Raw genomic sequence first — 17,198 nt, 5'->3', positions numbered from 1 at the left:
AAAATATTTTGATACTGGGTCTCACTATATATCTCTGGCTTTCCTGGAACTCACTATGTGGACCAGGCTGGCCTCAAACTCACAGAGGTCCACCTGCCTCTGCCTCCCAAGTGCTGGGATTAAAGGCGTGGGCTACCATACCTGGCTACTGATCACCTTTGCCCCGACGCCTTGTGAGTGCCATAGGCTCAAGGATCTCTATCCAAATGGCTCCAACAGTACCTGACCCACAGAGGCTCAGTAAGAAGGCAATGAATAAGCCAGTCTGTAGCACCTGAGAGGCCTACAGGCAGAATATGAGTTTGAGACCAGGCTAGACCCTTTCCCCAAGGAGAAAACCATCAGTCTGAGTTTTATAGATGTGGTCACTGAAGCTTGAAGAGACCTTCAAGCAACTCGCTCAAAGACGCTCAGATAATGGGTGGCAGGTGTGGATTTCAGAGCCACAGCCAGACCCTTCTACGATGCTTGAGGATGCAGAGCTGGGGAAACAGCCTGAAGTACCAACCTGCATTGGTCTTTGTTGCTAGGTTCAGGAAGGTGAGCATGGTATTAACAGGTTATTTTATTTTTCCAGAACAGTTAGGAATCCAATTATTAGGTTTTTTTTTATTCAGATTTTTGGGGTTTTTTGTTTGTTTTTGTTTTTAGAGACAGTTTTGTGTGTGTGTGTGTGTGTATAGCCCTGGCCAACATGGACAGGCTGGCCTTGAACTCAGAGATTCACCTTCCTCTGCCTCTTGAGTGCTCAAAGATGTGTGACACCGGTTTAGTTGGAATTCAAATTTATTTACTTACTTATTTATTTATTTATTTATTCATTATGGATACAATATTCTGTCTGTATGTCTGCAGGCCAGAAGAGGGCACCAAACCTCATTACAGATGGTTGTGAGCCACCATGTGGTTGCTGGGAATTGAACTCAGGACCTTTGGAAGAGCAGGCAGTGCTTTTAACCTCTGAGCCATCTCTCCAGCCCTCAAATTTTTATTTAAAAATGCATTAATTGCCAGGCGGTGGTGGCGCACACCTTTAATCCCAGCACTCTGGAGGCAGAGGCAGGCGGATCTCAGTGAGTTCGAGGCCAGTCTGGTCTACAAGAGCTAGTTCCAGGACAGGCTCCAAAGCTACAGAGAAACCTTGTCTTGAAAAACAAACAAACAAAAAAAAACATTAATTAAAAATTGGAACCAAGTAGTGGTGGTGCACACCTTTATTCCCAGCACTTGAGGGGCAGAGTCAGGAAATCTCTGAGCTTGAGGCCAGCCTGGTCTACATAATAAGTTCCAGGACAGCGAGGGCTACACAGAGAAACCCATCTCAAAAAATTAAATAAACAAACAAACAAACAAACAAAAATTGGTATCTGAGGGTGGGCATGATGGGGCACACCTTCAGTCTCAGTGCTATCACGACTATAGAGATGCATAGGCAGTAATAGGTTTTCTGACCCCTCAATAATAGGTTTCTCTGGTGACACAGTAAACTAGATCAAGCTGAACTGAAAAGGTATAACAACAGGTTTATTTGAGCAAAGCAACTCCCAGGCGGGTTCTCCACCCTAGAGATGGAGGCCTGAACTAAAGCAAGGAACTTGCATATATTGTAGTCAATGGGTGATGATGTGCTCTCTACAAGCTGGGTTTGTGCCCAAGTATGGTCGAAAGCTGAATGCTTTAGAAGGGGACTTGGGTGGCTGGCAACTTCAGGGGAGGAGCTTCCATAGCCATCAAGAATGCAGAACTGGGCGTTTTGTGCCTTCTCATTGTTGGAGATTCTCTGAGTGGGCAGAGCTTGGAGAGATAGGAATGGGATTTCTTAGATGATGCAAGAACTGCAGGAGCAAGCAGGAGGTTCCAACAAACACGCAGTATCTCTGTGTGCTCAAGACCAGCCTGGTCTACACAGTGAGTTCCTGTTCATCCAGGGCTGCATTCGAGATCTTGTCCCCAAATGGGGGAAAAGCTGGGGAGAAGATCAGTTGATAACTACAGGTCCCCATGCAATCCACAGAATCCACATGGAAAGCCAGACTTGATATACTAATACCCGTGTGGGGAAGATAGAAGCAGGTTCATCCCTGGGGCTCTCTGGCTACCCAACCTAATCAGGATCCCTAGTCCAGAATACCAATGTCACATGCATTTTCCTTCCCAGCCGCCACACTAGCCAGTCCCCAACCACAACCCAATAGATGCCAGGCTTCCACACAACCCAGTCCCAACACTGCATCCCGTTACGGAGGAGCAGAATTCAGCTACCAAACATTTCCTGAGCCTTTTCTGTCACCCGAGTCCCTAGAGAGACACTAAAGAAGGTCATGTTCACCGTCAAGCATTGTTAGTGGGGTTGTGACCAGGTAGAACAGTGTCTCCAAAAGTTTATGTCGCCCAGACCAGCCGTACCTGATTTGGAAACAGGGTCTTCGCGGATGTAATCAAGTAAAGTTGAAATCACTGGAGCGGGCAGGATGGCTCAGCGGTTAAGAGCCGGCACTGCTGTTTTCAGCATGCGTGCACTTTAGGCCGTGAACAACAGCCTGTAACTCTAGCTCAAGGGAATCCAATGCCTCTGGCCTCTGCAGACACCCGCACGTACGCACGCACACACCACACACACACAAACACACACACCACACACACACGCACACACCACACACACACACACACACACACACACACAGGCACACATGCACACGCACACACACAAACACACACCACACACACACGCGCACACACACACGCACACACCACACACACACACGCACACACACAAACACACACACACGCGCACACGCATTTGCACACAGTAAAAAATCAATCATTTAAAAGATAGGCCATGCCGGGAGGTGGTGGCGCACGCCTTTGATCCCAGCACTTGGGAGGCAGAGGCAGGCGGATCTCTGAGTTCGAGGCCAGACTGGTCTACAAGAGCTAGTTCCAGGACAGGCTCTAGAAACTACAGGGAAACCCTGTCTCCAAAAACCAAAAAATAAAAAATAAAAAAAAAAAAAAAGATAGGCCATGTTGGGTTGGAGGATTATCTATCCCAATAACCAGTGTCCCTGCTGGAAAAGGAGAATTTGGACACAGAGGCAGACAGGAGTGATGCACCTACAGGCCCAAACACGGTGAGAGTCACCTGCCGCTGCCCAAAACTAGAAAGAGTAAAGAAGGTTCTCTCTGAGCTTACAGAGACTGTGGTGCCCTGCTAATGTCTTATCTATTTACATTTTTTTATTTTTTTATTTTTTATTTTTTGGTTTTTGGAGACAGGGTTTCCCTGTAGTTTCTAGAGCCTGTCCTGGAACTAGCTCTTGTAGACCAGTCTGGCCTCGAACTCAGAGATCCGCCTGCCTCTGCCTCCCGAGTGCTGGGATTAAAGGCGTGCGCCACCACCGCCCGGCTATTTACATTTTTTTAAAAAAAAATTGTTTATCTCACGCATCTGAGTGTTTTTTTCCTGTATATGTGTAAGCATCACATGTGTGCTTGGTTCCCACTGAGGCAGAAGAGGCCACTGAGTCACCTGGGACTGGAGTTAGGATGGCCGCGGTGACGTAGGTGCTGGGAACCAACTTGGATTCTTTTCAAGGGCCGTCTAGTACTCTCAATCACAGGCCCTCTCTCCAGCTCCATGTTCGCTCACTCTTGACACGAGGTCTTGCTATGTAGCCCTGGCCTACTACAGGATTTCAGACTCAGATTGGGATGGGCACATTTTAGTTGTTTGAAGCTCCCACGCTTATTTTTAAATTTTGAACCATGTGAATGTAGCGTTTTTAGTATTGTGTTTTTTGTTGTCATTGTTGCTGTTGTTTTGTTTGAGACAGGGTCTCTCTACACAGCCCTGGCCCTCCTGGAACTCATTATGTAGACCAGGCTGGCCTCCAACTCACAGAGATCTTTTTGCCTTCAGAATGCTGGGATTAAAGGTGTCCACCACCACTGAACCCAGCTATTATTGTTTGTGGTGATATTTTGCTTGTGCTCTAACAAATAAAGCTTGCCTGAAGATCAGAGGGGCAGAGCTAACCACTAGTTAACCAAACAGGCAGTGGTGGCACAATCCCAGCACTTTGGAGGTGAAAGCAGGAAGATCAAGAGTTCAAGGCCACACCGGGCTGTGTGAGCTGTAACCAGTCTAAAGGAGAAACAGAGCTCACACCTTTAATCCCAGCACTAGGGAGGTGGAGCCAGGAAGTGATATGTCTGGGCAGAGAGAGATATAAGGCAGGAGAAGACAGGAGCTCGGTCCTCCATCTGAGGATTTGGTAGAGGTAAGAAGTCTCTTTAGTGGCTGACTCCTTTACTTCTCTGATCTTTCAGCATTTACCTCAATATCTGACTCTGGGTTTTTATTATTAAGAACAATTAGACAGATTCAACGCAATGCCCACCAAAATCCCAGCAAAAATTCTTCAAAGACCTCAAAAGAACAGCACTCAACTTCATATGGAAAAGCAAAAAACCCAGGATAGCCAAGACAATCCTGTGCAATAAAAGAACTTCTAGAGGCATCACAATCCCTGATTTCAAACTTTACTACAGCGCTACAGTTCTGAAAACAGCCTGGTATTGGCATAAGAATAGACAGGAGGACCAATGGAACTGAATAGAAGACCCGGATATCAATCCACACATTTTTGAACACCTGATATTTGATAAAGAAGCAAAAAATATCAAGTGGAAAAAAGAAAGCATATTTAACAAGTGGTGCTGACATAACTGGATATCAACATGTAGAAGAATGAAAATAGATCCATATCTATCACCATGCACAAAACTCAAGTCCAAATGGATCAAAGACCTCAACATAAAGCCAGCCACACTGAACCTTATAGAAGCGAAAGTGGGAAGTACACTTGAACACATTGGCACAGGGAACCACTTCCTAAATATAACCCCAGCAGCACAGACACTGAGAGAAACAATTGATAAATGGGACCTCCTGAAACTGAAAAGCTTTTGTATGGCAAAGGACACGGTCAACAAAACAAAACAACAGCCTGCAGAATGGGAAAAGATCTTGACTAACCCCACATCAGACAGAGGTCTGATCTCCAAAATATACAAAGAAGTCAAGAAATTGGATACCAAAAGAACACATAATCCAATAAAAAAAAATGGAGTACGGACTTAAACAGAGAACTCTCAACAGAGGAATCTAAAATGGCTGAAAGACACTTAAGGAAATGTTCAACATCCTTAGTTATCAGAGAAATGCAAATCAAAACAACTCTGAGATTCCATCTTTTTTTTTTTTTTTTTTGATTCTTCGAGACAGGGTTTCCCTGTAGTTTCTAGAGCCTGTCCTGAACCTAGCTCTTGTAGACCAGGCTGGTCTCGAACTCACAGAGATCCGCCTGCCTCTGCCTCCCGATTCCATCTTAAACCTGTAAGAATGGCCAAGATCAAAAACACTGATGACAACTTATGCTGGAGAGGCTGCGGGGGTGGGGGGTTGGGGGAGTGGGGGAACACTTCTGAATTGCTGGTGGGAATGCAAGCTGGTACAACCCCTTTGGATGTCAGTGTGGCAATTTCTCAGAGAGTTAGGAAACAACCTTCCTCAAGACCCAGCAATACCACTTTTGGGTATATATCCAAAGGATGCTCAATCGTGCCACAAGGACATGTGCTCAACTATGTTTGTAGCAGCTTTGTCATAGCCAGAACCTGGAAACAACCTAAATGCCCCTCGACCAAAGAATGGATAAGGAAAATGTGGTACATTGACACAATGGAGTACTACACAGCAGAAAAAATAACGAATCTTGAATTTTGCAGGAAAATGGATAGAGCTAGAAAACATTATATTGAGTGAGATAACCCAGACACAGAAAGACAATTATCACATGTACTCACTCATAGTGAGTACATAAAGCAAAGAAAGCCAGCCTACAAACCACAATCCCAGAGAACTTAGACAACAATGCGGACACTAAGAGAGACTTACATAGATCTAATCTGCATGGGAAGTAGAAAGTAGAAGAAGACAAGATCTCCTGAGTAAATTGGGAACATGGGGACCTTGGGGGAGGGTTGAAAGGGGGAGGAGAGAGGCAGGGAGGGGAGCAGAGAAAAGAGCTCAATAAATAAGATTTTTTTAAATAAAAAAATAATTAGAATTCATGCTATAATTGTTTACACTTATTGTAAACATATGTACTGTATTGTACACAGTGTTAGGGCTTATAAGAACTCTCGAGGCCTAGGGAGATGGCTCAGTGGTTAAAAGCTTAAGAGCCATCTCTTAACCACTAGCTGCTCTTACAGAGAGGTCCTGAGTTCAGTTCCCAACACCCAAAAGGCAGCTCACAACTGTCTGTAACTCCAGTTCCAGGGGATCTGACACCTTTACACCAACACACATAAAATAAATTTAAATTATATTGTTTAATTTTAATTAATTAGTTAATATTATATATGGTTGTGGTGCATGTCTTTAATACCAGCACTCAGGAGGTAGAGGCAGATCACTATGAAACTGAGTTCAAGGTCAGCCTGGTCTACAGAGTGAGTTCCAGGACTGCCAGGGCTACACAGAAAGCCTGTCTTCAAAAAGGAGAACTCTCTCTCCCCCTCCCTCCCTCCCTCCCTCCCTCCCTCCCTCCCTCCCTCCCTCCCTCCCTCCCTCCCTCCCTCTTTCCCTGGGGCGGGGTTTCATATATACAGGCTGGCTTCTAAATTGAAGTGAAACCCCTCACTCTCCAGCCTTAGCATGTCGAGTGCTATTACCTCAGCTTGTGAAATGTGGAAGATCTGACCGTGACCCTAACTGCTGTTTGTAGAGCGTTCCTCACAACCGACAACACAAGGCTTTGTGTTGCTCCTGGAGGGGGCACCTAACCGACAGGAGGCAGCGCTGATACAGGTCGCCGCCTGGTGCTCCTCTGTTGCTATCGCAGCGGTTTTGAAGGATTTTGTACTTGAGAGGGAAGATGTTTGTCACACAGGCCGTCCCTCCCTTGGAGAGAAGCCACCGGAGTGCAGAGGTATTTTTGGTTTTTGTTTTGTTTTCCTTTCCTCCTTTTTGCTCCCACCCCCCAATACTGGGAATTGAACTCGGGGCCTTAGGCCTGCTAGGCAGCCACCCTCCCGCTGAGTCACGTCCTCTCCCTTGCTCTGCTTCTTTAAACAGTAGCCCCTGGCTCTCAATAGGTCCACCACCTGCAGGCTGTCCTCGTTTACCAACCCTGTAAAGCCAGTCAAACTAGAAAGGGTCAGTTCTGGGGGCCTGACTGGCTAGGGAGCGGAGGAGTAGATAGAACCCAACTGGCAGGGAGAAGGGAAGGAGAGAGTGGGGCTTTCAATAGCCAGAAGAGGGATGTGAGCATCTAGACTCTCCCCGCAAATCTAGTGCCTTCTTAGGGTGAGTCAGTAGGCCAGGGTTAGATGCTGTGTGAGCCCAGGACCTGTCTCAACCTCTCTGAACCTCAGTTTTTGCTTTTGTTTGGCTTTTTTTTTCACCCATTAAAACTTTATTTTTACGAGTGTGTGTGTGTGTGTGTGTGTGTGTGTGTGTGTGCCCACAGAAGCCAGGAGAGCGAGAGCGTATTGGGTCCCTTCGAGCTGGAGTTATTAAATACCTGACATGACCGCTCAGGGCCTCTGGAAGATCAGCAGTCGCTCTTAACCACTGAGCCACCCCTCCACGTCTTGCTATGTAGCTCAGGCTGGCTTGGCTCGCTACCCTCCTGCCCCAGTCCTCAGTGCTGGGATTACAGCTGTGCATTGCACAACCATTTTGCTGTTGGTTTTGTTTTAGTTTTGCCTCTAAATGACAGACAGCGAGGACACTGGGTCCTCGAGATTGCTAGGAAACCTGAGAACTCTGCTCTCCAAAGACTCACAGTCTAGAGAAATGGACTGTCCTGCCACCATATGAGGCAATAGACCAGCAGGACAAACACTGTAATAGGATGATGCAGTACTACATCACAGGGGACAAATGGAGCTTCCGAGAGCCGGGGATTGTAGCTAGTTGTCAGAATGCTTACCCAGCATGCATGGAGCCCTGGGTTGGGTCGCCAGCACTACACAGGCGAGGTGTGGCTCCTGCCTTGTCATTCCAGTACTTGAGAGGTAGAAGCAGGAGGATCAGAAATTCAAGGTCATTCCTGGATGCCTAGTGAGTTCAAGACCAACCTGACATTTGAGAGAGACAGAGGTATCTCTGTATTTGGGGCCAGCCTGGTCTACATAATGAGTTCCAGGCTAGCCAGGGCTACACAATGAGACCCTATCTTAAAAAAAATAGTAGAGCCTGGGTTGGGGGTGGGGTGGTGGCGCACACCTTTAATCCCAGCACTCTGGAGGCAGAGGCAGGCGGATCTCAGTGAGTTCGAGGCCAGTCTGGTCTACAAGAGCTAGTTCCAGGACAGGCTCCAAAGCTACAGAGAAACCTGTCTCAAAAAACAAAAACAACAACAACAACGAAAACCAAAAAACAAAACCAAAAACCAAAGACAGTGACATATAGAGCACCTGCCTGGGCTGGTTCTGTCTCCACAGTAGACTATAGAGGTGTTTGTCCTTCTAGACATCTGAGAGGGTTACCACTCTCTCCAATTCACAGAAAGTGGAGCACAGTGTATGTGCACATAAGCATCCTGCTCACGACTGAACAGCTGGCAGGCCTGAAACTTTAATGAGAACAATACAAGTTGAGAATGCCCCCTACCTCAGGCACCTCCTGTACAGAGACCCACCAAACCTGCTGGAGGGGTCACTCTCTCACACACCGCCCCTGCCCAGGACCATAGACAGGGAGCATACTTGTCTATTTAGATGAACACCATCCCCTGCCCTGACACAAGAGCAGAGATCCTCCAAGTATCTGTTAACCCCACCCATTGAGAATAAGACCACGAACACAGCTTAAAGCCAAAATTGAAACATACTTTAATTAAATACTGGCCAGGTGGGTGGACTCTGGCCAGGTCCACACCCAGGTTCCTGGGAAATGGCCTGGAATCACAGTTTGTAGCGGCTGAAGAAGGAAAACCCATAATCCATTGCATTTCCCATCAGGTCCAAACAGGGGCAAGCATACATCCTGATGCACCTCTGTCCTGTCAACCTCCTGCCCACATCTGATCAAGCACATTGGTGCAGATGGGTCAAACAAACTTGGTTAGGGGAATGAAAAAAATGTGACTTCTTATCTCCCATAAACAACAGCCTCCAGCATTTCAGGAACTGTCTGTCCTTGGCCGAGGGGCTTGCAGACCAGAGGCATTTTGTTTTACAGATCTCTGAGACATAGCTCTTAAAGCTTAAAACGCAACTTGGGCTCTTACATATCACCATGGAGTGGTGTGCATTGCTGGAGGTGAACAGGAGCTCCATTTGGACTCACAGACATATGGTCTGATGTAAATCAGACGTAAGTTCAACAGCATGCAATACCCCAGGATGCTTCCTGAAGCGTGCTGGCATGCCCAGTATGAGGATGAGGTCTGAGACACACTGACACATTCCCTGTGCATTTAGTCTTTCTCTGCTACCATGTTTTTCTCTAGTAGCTAAATTTATTGAGCGCTTACTGTATGTCACCTCATCAGCAAATGGCGGTGACTGGAGCCTGGCCCTATCAGCAGTGGTGAGCACAAAGATGTGCCGTGGTTGGGTTCCCCTGCTGACAGCCCCTGTGGCCTTGGATGGGTCACATCCTCCTATGAGACTGTGTTTGCAGGTACACTCCACTGTCATGCGTGGTGATGGGACCAGTAGCTAACTGCTTCCTCGCATGTCTCAGGCGGTGTTGTCAGCAGGAGTGAGAGCTTCCTGTCCCAGCCTGACCAAAGCCAAGCTCTGGGCACCAGGCCATCAGGGACCTGGTGAGGGAAGAACGCAGAGGATTTCATAAGCATCCTATCTGGGCCATGTGCTCAGGGCAGAGAGAAAAACAGGATGTCCTTTGGGGCGTACACCTGGGCAAGGGCCAGACTTGATCTGGTTTGGCAGGGGAGGAGCTGCCAGACTTGGCATCTGGTTGTGTGTACACAAGCAGGTGTGTGAGTGTGAGCTTACGAGGGGGGGGGAGCACTTCACTGGTCCCAGGCCAGCTAGTGAAGGAAGGCCTGTGGGAAGGGACAGAGAAAAGAACGGAGGGGGGGGGGGAAGGCGTGAACTTATTTTTTTCACTAATCTTATCCTTATGTGGCCCAGGCTGACCCGGAGCTCCTGGCAATCATTCTGCCTCACCTTCTCAAATGCTGGGATTATAGGTACAAGAGTAGCCACACTGGGTGGGAGCTTCCAGAGATCCTAAATGGTCAAGTATGATGGCTCACACCTTTAATCCCAGCAGCACTCCTGCCATGGAGGCAGGCAGAGCTCTTTGAGTTCAAAGTCTGCATAGTGAGTTCCAGGACGGTCAGGGCTACAGTAGTGAACTCTGTCTCAACACACACACACAGACACTCAGACACACACACACAGAGACACACACACAGACACACACAGATACACACACACACAGAGATACACACACAGACACACACACACACACACACACCCACAGAGAGAGAGAGAGAGAGAGAGAGAGACAGAAATTTGGATATTTTAGGTGTTTTAGAATGGGCACTGTGGGTCCTTGGTGTACCACGTGACCTGACCCTACCACAGTGTGGGGTCTAAGAGAACTCTTGGAATGTGGAACAACCCAAACCCTGTGAGCATGAGTGTGACTTACGTGAAGGAGCAGGTGTGCACGTGCCTGTGCAGCCAGCTGTCTGCCACAGCATGTAACCCAAGATCACAGCCTGGGTATCGCTGCTCCTGTCCTGCACCCACTGGGTCCGCCCCATGTCAGGCCTAGTGGCCACGCCAAAGCTTCTAATTCAGCTACAGGACAGAGGCCTCCTCAGCGTATACTCTGGGACTCCAGAAAAGACCTCCCAGCTCAGAGATCCCCAATAGCATCAGCATGGAGTTCTCCACCAGGAGACTCAGACATACAAGAAACACACATAGCCAGAGGCTACTGTTCTGTCCCATGCACATGGGTTGTTCCCAGGTATATCCCCCAAATTCTAAGCACTGACAAGACCTTTAGTGCTTAGACACTGTGCTAAGGGCTTTCATTTGTCTACACAGACACTAATGTAACCCAGGCTGGCCTCGAAGTGTATAGCCAAGGATAACCTTAAACTCCTGACTCTGCAGCCTCTACCTCCCAAATCCTGGGATTACAGGCCTATGACATCACTCTTTTTTTTTTTTTTTTTTTTTTTTTTTTTTTTTTTTTTTTTTTTTTTTTTTAGAGCCTGTCCTGGACCTAGCTCTTGTAGACCAGGCTGGCCTCGAACTCACAGAGATCCGCCTGCCTCTGCCTCCCGAGTGCTGGGATTAAAGGCGTGCGCCACCACCGCCCGGCATGACATCACTCTTTAATGTGTGCTTGACAGCTTTGGAAGTACAGCGACCAACATGGTGGTCTTAGGTTTGTCACTGTCTGAGCCCCAGTTTCTAACCTAAGATTTTTTTTTATTTATGTGTATATGTGTGTCTGCTCATGTGGATGTGTATGAGCATGTGGGTACGTACCTACAGAGGCTAGAAGAGAACACTGGATCTCCCAGAGCTGGGCTATAAACAGCTGGCCTACCTGGTATGGGTGCTGGAGTCCAAACTCTGGTCCTCTGGAAGAGCAACAGGTGTTTATTGTCACCGAGCCATCTCTCCTGTCCCCAGCTACCCAAAACTTGAGGCATAACACCCATTTCTGAGCCTATGGCCATGTCACTGTTGGAAACGTAACCTCCTCCCAAGACATAGGTTAATGGTATTTGAAGGTGCGATCTATGCAGTATAAGGATTCTGCTCTCCTGAATGAATTCGTCCTTTCGGACGCTGGTGGGGGGGATGGGTCTGTGGCTCACAGCACAGTGGTCTTGTAAAAGGTGCCTCATGTTGCTGCGAATGCCCTCTCCAAGTTAAGCTGGAACAAAAAAAAGTTATGTTCCTAGCCCAAGGCCACACAGCACAGCCATACCTTTGGACTTCTCAGGCTCCAAGCCCAGCACACAAAGATTTACTCATCATAAACAACTCAGTCTGTATTGTCCAGTTCTAGCCACAGAAGACAGCCTGAGACCTCTTTCCAGCTGTAGAGTAGAGCAGCCTGTTCCACTCATACCCTCTGCTTCTCCAGCATTCCGACACGCTACACCATATCAACACTCCTTCAGGAATTGTTCCCTCCAGACAGATAGCAGTGACAGCCACTGGAGCTTACAGAGTGACGAGCAACGATGTGGAGTTCTACAAGACTCAGGATCCACCAGGCACTGCGTTCAGCTTTATCTTCTAAACCTTCACGTCCCCGGCCTGTGTGAGGCGGCATCAGTGGGTCTTAGAGCTTAGCAGGGGCTGGCAACACTTAGTAGGGACAGACAATACTCACCACCTGAGCAGGGCAAACCATGAGAAGTCCTCTGAGTGAGAGACAGAGAGAAAGATAGGACCACAGGGCAGAGGTTCTAAGGCAGGGAGAGCTTGACAGGTTCAAGGGTGAGAGGAGATGTGAAGAGAGTCCCGAGAGTAGGGTGGGTGTGGGAGACAGCAAGAGTCAGCTCTGTTATCACTGACCCAACTTCACAGGCAGGAGTCCTGACGCTCGGAAGTTAGAAGGGGCTGGTCCAGTCACACAGATAATTTTAGAGGCTACAGTTGCCATGGAGATCTCCGCTCCTGCCAGACATGCCAATAGCCACATATTGGTTCTGCTCACTGCTCCACAAATAAAGGCAGGACAGATTGCCACAGAGTCTATTATCTCCTAACAGAATGACCTGGTATCTTCCTAGCCCAGACTTCTGGAATCCCAAGGCCAAAGACTCGTTAAATGACAGGAAGAGGGAGGGGCTTCCTGTGGGGGGGGGGGAAGGAAGCTTCTTTGGGGGTGTGAGAGCCATGGGTAGGTGTAGAGGAGGAGGAAGGCTATGCTCAGGAAGCAGCAGGGTCTCCGCTGGCCACAACCCCTTCCTCACTAACGGTGCCTCCTCCCGACAAGTGTACCCCAGTCGCCAACGTGGGTCCCTGCACATCTGCCCTGAGGGTAGTAAAATACAGAAAGATTCACCCACCCACCAGAACCAGAGAAAGCTCTAGGAAGGCCTCACAAAGACCCCTACTTTTAGTTTTTCAAATTGGCAAGGATAAGGGGTTTGGAGAACAAACAGCCTGTGCTGTGGAAATTGTGGGGAAAAAGGCAGAGGTGGTTGGGGACTAACTCCATGGGAGGATCCCTGTGAACGCACAAGCACACTTTTGATTTCGAGGTTAAAGTGCTTTCTACCTTGCACCTGCATGAGCACCAGCCTTGCTTATAAAACAGAATCCTGGGGCTGGAGAGATGGCTCAGTGGTTAAGAGAACTGGCTGTTCTCCTAGAGGACCCGAGTTCAAGTCCCAGCACCCACATGGCGGCTCACAACTGTCTGTAACTCCAAGATCTGATACACTCACACAGATATACATGCACACCAATGCACATAAACAAAAAATAAATAAATTATTTAAAAAAAAAACCAGAAGCCTGGACATCCCAAATGCCCGGGCAGAGCGGAGGACAAATGACTGCATCCCTGCTGTGGGGTGTATAACTTGCAAGGACTCACAGGGAGGTCCTTCTGGAGACACCTGGTTAAACCAGGAGTTGGGTGTGGTGGAGCACACCAGTATGTAAGAGACTGCTCAGCCTTGGCTACATCCTCAACTCAAGACCAGCCTGGGCAACAGGCCACACTGTCTCAAAAACTTCAACACACCTGCACTCAAAGGCTGGAGAGACGGCTCACCAGGTGAGAGGACCCAGTTCGATGCACAGCACACATACGGCAACTCACATCTATAGCTCCAATTCTAGGGGCTCCGATGTCCTCTTCTGGCCTCCCTGGGCACCAGGCATGCAAGTGGCCAGCAGAGCGGCCTCCCACTTCCTCCACACACATCCATGGGCTCTCACACCTCCACAGTGCCACCATCATGCCCCACACATGGCTCCTTCCCCTTTATAGGAAGCCACTCCCTCTGATATGCATGTAGACAAAGTAACACACACATACACATAGACACTAAAAAGAGAAAGAAGGAAAGAAAGAAACCATCTAGAGGACAGTAAGTATGTGTCCATATGTGTAAAGATACAATTTACACCTTCAAGGCCAACATTCAAGAGGAAGAAGCAGGTGGAGCTCTGTGACTTTAAGGCCAGCCTGGTCTATATAATAAGACCCTGCCTTAAATAACTGAAACAAGCAAAAACATAACAAAACAGAATTTATGTCATGAAGGGAACAGAAATATGGTTTGCTTCCAGAATGAGTGGCAGAGCTAGGGACAAGAATGAGGGGGAGATCTTAAAAGTTTTAACCTTAGAAATTTTAACCAAAGTACAGAATTAAAATATTAATTAATATAATGTTAATACTACTATCATAAACTGTTTTGAAATCTGCATTTATTTATTTGTTTGTTTGTTTGTTTGTTGTTTTTTCGAGACAGGGTCTCTGTGTAACAACCCTGGCTGTCCTGGAACTAGTTCTATAGACCAGGCTGCCCTCGAACTCAAAGAGATCTGCCTGCCTCTGCCTCTCGAGTGCTGGGATTAAAGGTGTGTGCCGCCACCACCACCCGGCTTGAAATCTGTATCCTTGAAAGTGCCATAGCCCACAGGTTTCTTGCCTGAATTAAGCTCTTCTTCCATAGACAGAACATCCTGGAAAAGAAAAACCGAGATTCGAGTCCAGATGTGGGTCCTGACTCCATCACTGATCTACAGTGATGCCTCAAGACAACTCCCTCTCTCTTAGGCTAGGGGACAGCCCATCCTTCTGGATCTCTCAGCTCCACTAAGCAGAGGGTGGGCACCTGTCTTTTTGCCCCTCCCAGTCATGACCGTGTGAGCGCAGGTGTGCTTGAATATACTTACACATGAATGTGGAGACCAGAGGACAACCTTTGAAGCGTTTATCTAAATTCTATTAGTTAATAAAAACTCGGGAATCCAATATCAGGGTAAAAACCTAATAGATCAAGAAAGCAGCAGAGGAATGACCTGCTGACCCTCTCTCCACACATCCTAGATCAGAGTGCTAGCAAATTCCAAGTCCTTCCTTTCTCCTTCCTGTCCATCTTCCCTATCCTTATTCCTGGCTTCTCTATGGTTATCTCGGATCAGCTAGATAGATTGAATAGTCTGTCTACACTGGGAGGTCTGCTTAGGCACCTCCTTTTTTCTCTCACCCCACATTTAAAACATCAGCAGGACCTGTAAACCCATTGCTCAGTGACTCAAGGGTAGAGCACACACTTATCATGCTCCAGGCCCTGTAGTCAGTCTCCAGCACCAAAATAAGTAAGTAATAAATAAACAGAAGGAAAATAAAGCTGTCACCCTCTTGCTTCCAGCTTTAAAATACAGCTGACCTCCATACCCAGCACGTGGGAACCAGAAGCAGAAAGCTCTCTGTGAGTTCCAGGTCAGGCTGGTCTACACACAAACAAACAAACAAAACATATGACCCTTAACTTGTTTGTTTGTTTATCTATTTATTTAGGTTGTTTGAGATAGGGTTTCTCTGTAGCTTTGGAGCCTGTCCTGGAACTTGCTCTGTAGACCAGGCTGGCCTCGAACTCAGAGATCTCTGCCTGTCTCTGCCTCTCAAGTGGTGAGATTAAAATCATGTGCCACCACCGCCTGGCGACCCCTAATTTGTGATGATTTGACTCACACAGTGGACAAGAAAGGGACACATAATGTAGGGGTATGAATTCAGTGGAAACTGTACTGAGAAATTGGAATTTTATTTTTTTCCCCCCTGAGGTAGTAAAATGTTGTCCCAGCTCCCGTAAGCCACATGATCATGATAGCAAACCAGTGACACAACTCATGGTGTGTGTGTGTGCATGTGTGCGTGTGTGCACGTGTGTGTGCGCGCGCGTGTGTGCACGTGTGTGTGTGTGCACGTGTGTGTGCATGTGTGTTTGTGCACGTGTGTGTGTGTGCGTGTGTGTGTGTGCACGTGTGTGCGCGTGTGCGTGTGTGATATGTCTGTGGAAGCGCATGTGCCATGGTACATGTGGAGGTCAGAGGACAGCTTTGTGGAGCCTGGGAACTAAACTCAAGTCATCAGGCTTGAGTGGCTGGGCGACAAGTACTTTTACCCTGTGAGTCATCTCATAGAGATGTAACTCCATCTAAATGGGATGCCCATGTGTCCCCAGAGACCAACCTTACCTCATCACACATAGGTTGGGTCATCACAGACTGCTTTCTCTGCTGCTCTCCTTCCTTCCTATGGTCCAGCCAAAGCACAGCTCCCTCCAGGAGCCCACTTTACTTAGTTTAATTTTTTTAATGTATTGTGTTTTTTGTTTTTTTTTTTTTTAATGTGTATGGTGGTTTTTGCCCTCATCTGTGGATGTGCACCACATGCATGATTGGTGGCCAGAAGAGGGCATCAGCTGCCCTGGAACTGGAGTTACTGATGGTTGTGACCAAACACAGGTCCTCTGGAAGAGCCACAAGTGCTTTTGGGCCATTTCTCTAGCCTTCAGGTGCCACGCCCTTGCTTAAACCCTTCCAAGACTCCCTCCTATTCCCCACAGCCCTTCAGAGGCCTCCAAAGCCCCAGATGTTCTGAATCCTCCCGAGACCTCACTTGCCACAGCCACCCTCTTGCCTCTTGCCCTATGCCAACAGCCCTAGGAGTCTTTGCAGAGCTGTCCTAGCCTGCATGGTTGGCTTCCAGCAGCTCTCCGGGTGTCCGGCCCTGGCCATTCACCACATCCTAATCGCCATCCTCTCTTTACCCAGATGTCCGTTCCCTGTCTCTCTAGCACCTGCCATGACGTGTAAACACATGTTTTTAATCTGTTATTCTCTTTGCAGCCTCCCCGGCCTTTAGAACAGAGCCTGGCAAGTGGCCGTGTTCAACAAATACTTGTCTAACAACCGAGCAAACATATACATGGTATCATTGCTGTTGGACGACTGGATGGACGGACAGATGCTTGTTGAATGGAGTCTACGGGTCAGAGCGGGAGAGAGACACTAAACTAATGACAAAATCATACATACTCCTGTTTATAAAAAGTGTCATTATGGGTTGGAGAGATGGCTCAGAGGGGAAGAGAACCAGCTCCTCTTTCGGAGGACCCAGGTTCAATTCCCAACACGCATAT

Source organism: Arvicola amphibius, chromosome 5 (genome assembly GCF_903992535.2).
Source record: "Arvicola amphibius chromosome 5, mArvAmp1.2, whole genome shotgun sequence".
NCBI classification, from domain to species: Eukaryota; Metazoa; Chordata; class Mammalia; order Rodentia; family Cricetidae; genus Arvicola; species Arvicola amphibius.
This window is presented reverse-complemented; position numbering follows the sequence as displayed.